Source organism: Melospiza melodia, unplaced genomic scaffold (genome assembly GCF_035770615.1).
Source record: "Melospiza melodia melodia isolate bMelMel2 unplaced genomic scaffold, bMelMel2.pri scaffold_235, whole genome shotgun sequence".
Lineage (NCBI taxonomy): Eukaryota > Metazoa > Chordata > Aves > Passeriformes > Passerellidae > Melospiza > Melospiza melodia.
The window spans coordinates 66,533-76,326 of NW_026948562.1; the positions used below are offsets into that span (position 1 = coordinate 66,533).

At 46.1% G+C, this 9,794-nt stretch overlaps 1 long non-coding RNA gene across 3 annotated transcripts; it reads left to right on the forward strand.

Moving 5' to 3' along the window:
* The first annotated feature begins 230 nt into the window (after window positions 1-230).
* On the forward strand, window positions 231-4,482 carry LOC134433677 (uncharacterized). 3 transcript variants are annotated; one of them, XR_010031682.1, is made up of 7 exons: window positions 231-510; window positions 1,040-1,104; window positions 1,724-1,787; window positions 2,477-2,552; window positions 2,674-2,983; window positions 3,324-3,441; window positions 4,036-4,482. It is a non-coding gene; the product is annotated as an uncharacterized LOC134433677 (long non-coding RNA). The 3 variants fall into 3 exon arrangements; XR_010031681.1 differs by having other exon boundaries at window positions 4,214-4,482; XR_010031683.1 differs by having other exon boundaries at window positions 2,674-2,933; window positions 4,214-4,482.
* The last annotated feature ends 5,312 nt before the right edge of the window (window positions 4,483-9,794 follow it).

Genomic DNA, 9,794 nt, shown 5'->3' on the forward strand with positions numbered 1-9,794 from the left:
GCGACGCTGGAGGGGCGCAGCCTCCGTCTGGCCGCCCGCCCGGAGCTGAGCAGCGCGGAAGGAGCGTCCGCCCGGTTCCTCGGCCGCACTCAGCGGTGCCGGGGGGGGGGGCGCTGCCGCCCGCCGATGGCGGAGGGCGAGGCGGTGCTTTGCTGCCGTGGGCCGGGAGCTGCAGGAGCCGCCCCGGGCGAGCGGCGCCGGGCGCTGCCGCGGTCCCGGTGGGGCGGCCGCCCTCGGGCTGGCGGAGGCGCCGGAGGAGCCCCCGAGCTGCAGCCGTCTCCCTCGGGCTGCTGCCGGTGCTGCGGGCGGAGGCGGCTCCGCCGCGTGTTGGGCGCTGCGAGCAGGGAGCGCTGCGGTATCGCCGGCATGACGGGGTTGCTGCCTGCGTTAGTGCTCGTGGCTCTTTGTGCCGTGACAGCGGATGGAGCGGCGCTGAGCGGTAAAGCCAGAGATGGCCGGGAGAATGCCCAGCGCAGGGAGCGGGCGGGCTGTATGCTTCGGATGGCACAGGTGCGAGCTGCAAAGTCACCCCCCCTTCCGCCCCTGCCCTCCCGAGCCCCAGGGAAAATGCTTTCCAGCATTGTCGAGCTTCTGAAAGACAAAACTTGTGATCTGACACTTGCATCCAGAAAAGGTTTCTGTCTAGATTAGCAAATGCCTCAATTGTTCTTGGTTACATCCCATGACCGGTTTTAGGCAGCGACTTTATAATGCTTTTAGGATTTTCTTGTACAATGGTGAGAAAATAGGCAGGTCTGATAGTGGTTTCACTTTTTGTTCTACTTCACGTTCCGTAAGATTCTTTTATGCAAGCACTTGTTTTAAAATTCTACTGTAAGCGTTTATGGTTCACTTTTTTTTTCTTTGCAGCACCCGTGACTTTTTTTTCCCTCTAAATCAGGAGTAAATATAGCTGAGTAAAATTACCTTGATTTTCTTCCTTCTTTTTTAACTGAATTGTTTTTATTAAAAATCCTATTTGAATATGTAGAAAAAGTGGGGATGTCTTGTAATATATCGTAGCTTTTCTTGTTTACAGGATACTCAGAAAATATGTCTCCCTTAGAGTCCCACAGAAACGTTCTCAGTGCGATCTCTATCAAGGTATGTATTTACAAGTAAGTGGTCTCTTTAGATATTGGCCTGTGAATTACCTTTTCCTGTAATACAGAGCTTGCGTTCTGTGGGTTATGATAAAGCTGTAAAACATGTCAAAATGGTTTTGCAAGTCTGAATCGTTGAAGGCAGCAAGAAGTGGATTTAGAGCCTGTTCTTGAGCAGACAAAGGGAAAAAGTGTGGCTTTGATGCTGAACTTGTCATTTTTCATTTGACTTGTCTTGCATTATTTAAGAGTAGAGAGAACTAGAAAAAGAGAGAAATCGAATTGGTTCTTGAGCACTCCTCAAATGCTCACCATGATCCAGTGTAGAGCCGAAGGGAAGGGTGATGGAACAGAGCTCTGTGCTTTAGAAGGAAATAAATTTAAAGCTGACCTCCGCACAGAGTCTCACTAACTTCTGTGGTTTTAAAATACAAGATAAGTTTAGGAAGTGTTGGAAGTTAGTGTTTTGGGAAAGAAATGGCAGTTCCACAGAACATTCCATTGAACAGAGGCTCTGGGAACGATTCATGTTGTAAGTGCTGTCACTGCAATCAGTTGGTGGTTCAGCCTTGAAACGTGCACCTGGCCTTCTATAAAGCACTGTTTTGTTTGCCTTTCAGTGCTATGAGTCTTGATCAATTGGAGAAGAGCCCAAGAGAAATTTTTCATCCCTTGATATAAAAGGTAGGAAGTGACTTTTTTGGTTTGGTTCTTTTTCTTTATTATTTTCTGGAAATAAAAGTAATTAAGTATAGGTACTACTGGTTTGTTTCTTCCAGTAGCAGGTGATAATAATAGTAGTAGTACTAGTAAAAATCATAATAGAAATAATAACAATAGTAATGTAATACTACTTAAACTGTCTTTATCCATTGGACTGGCCATTTCAAATCAAAACTTCTAAACACAAATCAAACCATCATCCTTGTAGAATCTTTCACAGCAGTGGGCTAAAGATCCTGGTTTTGTTGACAGCATTTATTGGTTCTGGAAGAACAAGAGGGAAGTACAAGCCTAACTACTTCTAGCTCACAGACCCGTCCAGTGAACCCAGCTTTGTGTTTTGGTGGGCTTGTGATGACTTTGAAATCAATTGCTCATTCCAGTAAAAAAAATTCATGTTTTTTTGAACGTGACAGCAGAAATAACTTTAGGCACCAACTGAATAATAATAGATCACCAGTTTAAGTTAAAAATTCATGCTATACTATCAAAATTTAAAGGTAAATTATTATGTATTAGGTGATGGTATAAAGTGTATGTTCTAATGTGTAATGCAAAGATACATACGTACCTGAAAGTCCTTAGAGGAAACAAATTTTTATGTCTGCTGTTTGATTATTTACCATACGATATTTGGTTTCATTTCCCAGGAATCAGTGAATTTTAACTTTGGAGTCCCCTATGCTAAGGATGCTCAGCTTACAGGTGATGAAATGTTCAGTAATGGTGAGTTTTTCACCTTCTCTTTAATTGCTATGCTGATCTGAATAAGAAAAAAAAAAAACAAAAGCAAGGGAAAAAAAAGGATGGTTTATTATCTTTTACGCTGTTATGTTTGTTTCCTCAGTATTTGCTGCAGCTCTGCTTACCCAAGCTTTGGGTTCCTTCTGTCCCACTGGGAGTTGCCCAATTTGGTTGCATCTGGTGAAATTCACCCTGAGACCTTACAGAACCAGCTCCAACTACATGAGAGCCATTTGCAGTTCTCTCCAGACGCCTGGAGAATGGGCGACGTTTCTGAGGATCCGGCGAGCGTGCTTCTGTCAAAACTCAGTCTGTGAAATTCCTGGGGAAAACCCTTCTGTGTCCTGAAGGGTTCAAACTCTGGTGAGGATCCAGTTATCAGGTGCTCACCTGGATGGTTCCAGCTGCCAAAGGTAACACTTGTACTCTTGCCCTGTAGTTTACATCTATTGTATTTTTGTTATTTTGCAAGATTTTTTGTCTTTGCAAAATACTGTGCATTTCACTCTTTGGAACCTCTCAGATGGTTCTTTGGTGCAGCACCACCCCAGGGGACACTTGGCTGCTGTCCTGAAGGGGTTGGTGGCTAGAATTGTAAATCCTGGAGAGTTTGTGAGTCTTCTGTCCCCAGGGAGGTGTCATGCTTTGTTTACTTTTGTTCTGTTGGTTAGGCGCTGCTTCTCGTTGCAAGTATGAATTTCAAACTGCCCTGTTCTTATTTTAACTGTTTTCCTGGTTCTCTCCGCCCGGCAGGGAAAGACTCTCGTGTCCTTGTCGTCGGGCTCGGTGCTGTCCAAGAAGATACGGGGACTAAAAAAATCATAAGAAGCAAAATACGACTGCAGGGAAAAGAAGCTGGAGAGAACAGAAGGTGATATTGTTATCCTTACCCTGTATTAGAGACATCCGCTGCGCTTTGATGCTGGCAGCTGCCAGGGGCTTGTTAGCTCTTTGTAGGCAGGTGTAGGTGTTCACTTGTAGTTTTTTTCTCTGGACAAGTCAATTCAAACTTTGCTAAGCTTATATTTGCAGATTACTCTCTAGCACAGTCCAGCATGACATTTTTGAATGTTGTAAAAATACCATGTTACTTGGAAATTGCTAATGAAGAGAAGCTTTAGGGGAAAATAAGATTTCAGGGTTGGAAGATGTGAGAAGAATTTTGTGGGGACGTTAGAGTGAAGTAAAGCACACTTGAAGCTGGACTGGCACGCTGGCAGGTCCCCTATTAAACAGTAGTGCTGAGATTAGCCTGGGGGTTGCCCGTTGTTTCTGTAGAAATCAATGTTTCCTGGTCTTCAGAGGGAAGCTGCTTTGAAAAGCTGGAAGGTGCAGCATGCTGACAATCCCCGTGCTTTGGATTAAAAGTAGATTTCAGAAGGGTCCTAAGCTTTTGTCTTTTCCTAGAAGTCGATGTAATCCTATCGAGGAGTTTTTAATTCTGTGTTGCCATGTCATCCATCAGAGCCCTGTTGTACTAATCTTCATACAAGTACAAAACAACAAATCAGACCCTGTCCCAACCACTTAGAGCCCAGAACACGATTTCCTCGGGCTGCCATTTGCGTGCCATCGGTACTCACCACGGAAGGGAGCTGGGGATTGTTGCAGCTGTTTGGAACAAACCGCTTCTCGTCACACAGAAATGGAATTGGGACGACGCCTCGGCCAGCCCCTCTGTGCCATCGTCTCCTGAATCTGCAGCAGAGCAGTTCCAGTCCATCCGGGCACGTGTAATCCAGTTCCTGATGATCTGAGCACACAGAGCAGCGCTCAGCTGCTGTGGGGGGCTCAGGGAGGGCAGAGTGTGCATTGTCATCTTCCTGAACCTACAGACAAATCAAAGTGAGAAGCCACAGCGTGGAAATCAGTCACATATATGCTAAATAAAACTTGCAGATTTTTTTAAGAATTGTTGTTGCTTGTTCTTTGTTGTGCTTCAGTGCTTAGAAAACCTCCCTTTAAAATCAGTTAAATTCATCAGTTGAACCTTTGTTTGCAGACCTTCACTGAGCAGAATTCATTGCTGACTCAGTGCACGCTGTGCCGGCCTCCCGGGAGTGTGAGGAGCTCATGTGTGCTACTTTTTGCTTTAGGACGCTCTAAGGTATTTATTCCTTTTGGGATACATGATGAGAATTCCCAAGAGAGGTAGTTATAAAGTATGACATCGGGAAAAAACCTGTGTGGTTGGAATGTTGTTGCTGTCAAAAGTTAATTTTTTTTTAGCCAGTAGTTAGCTTTTTGCTTTATTTTTGTGGTATCAGTATTTTATTGTTTAAAAAATTGCTTCAAAATAACTTCTGTGGCTGGCCATCAGTACCTTGTTCAGATTTGCCTATTTGCTTGTAGCTAAAATGTTCACGTCTTGTTTATCATTCTATTTAAGAAACTGCTGCCCAGCCAACTAATAACTGAATATCTATCTGTCTGGGACATGGGGAGAGGATTTAGGTAATATCTTTGTTTCCAGAAAAGAGTTGTAGTGTAGTTTCTAAATAGAGGAGAAGAGGGTGAAGACTCTGGGCTCTGATGCCGTTGGGGCACCCCAAGGTCCCCAGGAGAGGGAGCCCCACTGGGGTGCAGGAGCAGATGTGTTCTCATGTAATATAGAATAAATTATAAATATAAATATGAAAATTATAAATATGAAAATATTTTTTAAAATCGTTACATAAAGCAGGCTTTTTTTATTTGTCAATAGGCAGGGTTTTGATTATAAAAATTATAAATACAAATAATATGAAGGTAGAAATGTAAGTATAGGAATATATCATAAATAAATACAGATATATATATATATATAAAAAGTTTAAAAACAAGAAAAAATTAGTTGTAGCAGTAGATATGATACATAAATAATAATTTAAATCCATTTCTAGAATTTTATGTATATTATATGTAATTAATAATACACTGCATCAAAAGAAACTAACTATAAATGTGCGTATAATTATACTAAGTATAAAAATATTTCAATATCGTTTGAAAGAAGGTGGTTTTTTGTATTTATTTGGCTAGAGATGGGGGTTTTATTTTGAATAAAAGAAATATTATAGAAATATAAATCTAAATATAGAAATATACAGTCAATATAGAAAGATATTTATAAAAACACGAACGAACGACGCCGCCTTCGGCCGAATGGAACGAGCTCAGCCGAACCAAGGCGAGACCGGCCGAACCTGACGGCCTCGAGCGAACCGAGGCCAGGCTTGCGAGGCTGCCTGAACCGAGCCGAGCTCAGCCGAACCGAGCCCGCTGCTCTCGTGCGCGCTAATTAGCGCGAGCGCGGTCACAGCCTAATGAGCTCCTGCGGCACGCCGCGCTCCCGATCGTGTCGGTGCGATGGCCGGGCCGCCCGCGGGACGCGGCAGCAGGAGAGCCCCGAGCCGGGCGAGTTTAACGTGAGGCGCCGCCGCTTGCCCGCTCTCAGGGAGCCGAGCGGAGTCGCGTCGAGCGCACTGAGCGGCTCCGAGTTCGGCCGAAGCGAGGCGAGCCGAGCCGCGCCGAACGTACAGAGCGGCTCCGAGTTCCGCCGAAGCGAGGCGAGCCGAGCCGCGCCGAGTGCGCTGAGCGGCTCCGAGTTCTGCCGAAGCGAGTCGAGCCGCGCCGAGCGCAGAGAGCGGCTCCGAGTTCGGCCGAAGCGCAGAGAGCAGAGCCGCGCTGAAGAGGCGAGTACAGCCGAATGCAGCCGACAATAGCCGAGTTTAGCCGAGCAGCTGTGAGCCTTGAGGTGAGCGTGCATCATTGCCGGTTTGGGATTGAGTGAAATGCACTAAGGAAACCAGCTTTGGGGAGGGAGGCAGGGAAATCCTCTCTTAACGTTTACCAATTCTTCCGTCAAACTCATCACGGCAGCACAGCGTGAAGACTGAAAGTGTAAGAAGATGTGGAGGGAAACAGAGAATCTGACAGGAGCATGGAATGCACAAGTGCACGAATTTTGCTTTTTGCTTGGATGTAAATTCAGAAGTTTTAAGGAATTTGGGAAGAAGAAGGGACATTTCAGAAGAAGAAGTTGTTGTTGTTACAGTCCTGGCAAAATCTTTTGTTCTAGCTAATAAAAGAAGTTAGTTTAAAAAACAAAAAAAAAAAAAAAAGTGGTTTTTTTTTCTTCACTGTTATATTCATTGGTGGTATATGGTGTGTTGTTTTATTTCTTGGTGTTATTAACTCTGTGTAAATTGTTTTTTGCGTGAAGCTAACTTTGGATGGGTTGTTTTGTATTTGAGGTAGGATTAATTTCAATAGGTTTCTTTCATAGACTTCTGATAGGTATTACTGGGATTTTGGTTTTGTTTACTGTATGCATAAACATAGAGATTTGGTAGGGCCAGCTGGGCTGCTGGAGTTTTGGGTGTGAATTTATTAGATGGCTTTTGTTAAACACAGAATAATTATAGAAGGTAACAGCAAATTACTCAATTACCCAATTTATCCAGCTAAGTAACCTTACCACAAAGTTTTATATCTTGCCAGTTTTCTGTTCTTCTGCTCCAAGTAGTTGTTGCAAAAAAGAAAGTACTGCTATTTTTCTGAAGAACTTTCTTCTCTAACAAGCCCTTTACTCCCCTTGAATCTGAGTCAGAGCTAAACAGCTGCAGCTGCTCTGAGGGCTTGGTGGGATTAGCTCCCTCCCTTTTCCTGGGTGGCATGGGAACGAGAGGCGGGCACCACCAGGGGTTATTAACCCCAGCCGTGGCTGAGGGGCTTCATACCCTGTCTGGGATGTGTTGGGGTAAGAGCTCTCCTCCCATTTCAGCGAAGAGGCTCTTTCATCTCGTCTCAGCTTGTTTTCAGCAGGTGTTGCTGGCCATCTAAAGCACAGAGGCTTGGAAGATTCTGTGAAGAAAACAGCATAGAACACAGGGAATGTTTAGGTTTGTGATTTTGGGTTTTGTGTTTAGGGGTGGTAAGGTGCCTTTGTAATTTTTGGTTTTGCTCTGTTTTTTTTTTTTTTTTTTTTTTTTTTTTTTTTTTTTTTTTTTTTTTAATTGAGGAGTGAGACTCCCTGAAATACCAAGCTGTGTCAAGCACAACAAATTTTCAGCAGATTCATGATGTCTTAAGAGGGATCTGCCCAGTGTCCAAGATGATGTTTGAGACTGAGGCTTCTGATGAGTTGAGGATTGTGATGGGGAGAGGGAGGGTGAGCACGTGTCCAGTTAGGAGTTATTGTGGATGGAGGGAGGTTTGCAGGCAGCAGGGTGAGAAAGGGTGTTTATTTGTTTATTTGAGGGCCCCCCCACACAAGGCTGTTCAGAAGCCTAGCAGAGGCATTCCCGTGTGTTACAGCACACAAGGTCATCCACTGCACTCACAGCAATGCCATTTAACTTTGCCTTTCTCTTACCCAGGTGCCACCCCTAATGAAGGCCACAGCCTTGGAATCAGGATGAAGCTGGAGCCTGAGGGAGCCAGGCACACTCAGGAAAGGGCAAGTAGCTGACTTGCAGGGATTTGGCCCGCGTAACTCTGGATCACACTTTGGTTTCGGTTTACTTTATTGTAGCTGACCAAGAGGCTCCTCGGCACTCATGAGGCCCTCGGAGGCAGACTCATTTCAGGTGCAACGTGGATCCACGTCACCGATCATCCAAAAGATAAGTCGGGGGCCATGGCCTGGAGATGAGTGAATAGTGGGTTGGGAGTTCTTGGGGCAGATTTAAAAATGAGCAGAGGGAAAGGCAATCTTGTCCAAGGGCCTCTTAGGACAGCTAAAGGGAGAGGCTCTACTTTTGATGGCAGCTTTCAGGCGGGCAGTGCAGAACAGCTCCGGTGTGCGTCGTGTTGTCCGGTGTGCCGTGTTCCCTAGTGTGTCTTTGGGGTCCCTTTTGCCCTCTTCCCTCGAGGCCCCCACCACAAGCATGATGTGTCGTGTTTCACGTCCCCCTGTTTGTCACGTTCTGTGTCACGGGTGTCTGCAGGTATTTGTGCCGGAGCTGTTCTGCCCTGCTGCATGGCGTGCTTCAGTAGGACAAACCATGGGGAGTTGGAATTTGTGACGTGGGCTGTACTTGGGCTCTAGCTGCTCTTCCTAGATTGACATAAGGTGTTTGCAGCTTGTGAGTTACCCTGGTGGTGTTTGACATATGTTCTAGCTTTCTTTCAGGTGTAGCTGCATTCCAGGTGTCGCAGAGGGTCAGGGTTAGGAGGTGCCGGGCCTTCTTAGGAGCGCGGTGAGTAGCAGAGTGGTGGGGTTTTGGCCGATGCGGTGCCAAGGTCAGGCACTGATGTTTGGTTCTCTTTAATCTAGCTGTTTGAGAGACACCAGCCCGGTGCCAGCAGGACCTTCCCAGCTGACGAGGTGGCCTTTCTATGCACCTGAGACAGACTGGCATCCCCAGATGTCTGAGAGATAAGTAGAGGGCTGTGACCCACAGAGGGGATGAAGGCATGGTGCTGGTTTGGGAATTACTGGCAGGGGTTTTTGGGTCCGATTTGGAGGTGGGGGGTGTTCATGAAGTGGCCCCTTAGGCCCCATACAAGCCACGTCTCACTTTTGATCCCAGTGCTGAGGAGCGCAGGGCAGAGCAGTCCCGGTGTGTCTCGTGTCATGTGTCTGTTGTGCATTATGTGTTGTTTGTGTATGCAATGTCTTTTACCTTAGGGGGGCCTGTCATAAACCTTGGCATCCTTGTTAGCATCTGTGATCACTGCATTCCCTGGCCTGGCATCCAGGCCACAGAACTTTTGACTGGGGAGCTCAGACAGGCATCAGACTCTCTTCTCTCTTTGGAAGCATCCAGTCAGGTGTCTTGTCAGGTCTTGTTCTGAGCTGTACGGACAGCTGTGCCCCACCTGGATCCATTGTGGTGGAGTAGGACTTGTAAGAATGTGAGGGCAGGCAGAGGATTCTGAGCATAGGATTCCTAGGCATCGATCTTTGCTGTTCTTGGAATAAATCCTTCAGTTAGCATCTTCTTCCTCCAGGGTTCTCTGAGCCTCATCAGCTGACCGTCAGTTTGAACTCAGTCATCTCCTTTTGCATTCTCTCAGTCCTTGCAGCCATTTTCCTTGCCAAGAGATTTCTGTTCCTGTTGTGTCCCTGTTGTCTGTCCTGTCCTGCCTGTCCTGATTCACGGGTGTCAGCACACGTATGTGCCGGAGCTGCTCTGCCCTGCCGCACAGCCTGGTGCGATAGGAGAGGGCCCGGGGACTTGGAATGTGTAATGTGGGGTGTAGTTGGACTCTAGGTGGGATTTGTAGATGGACACAGGA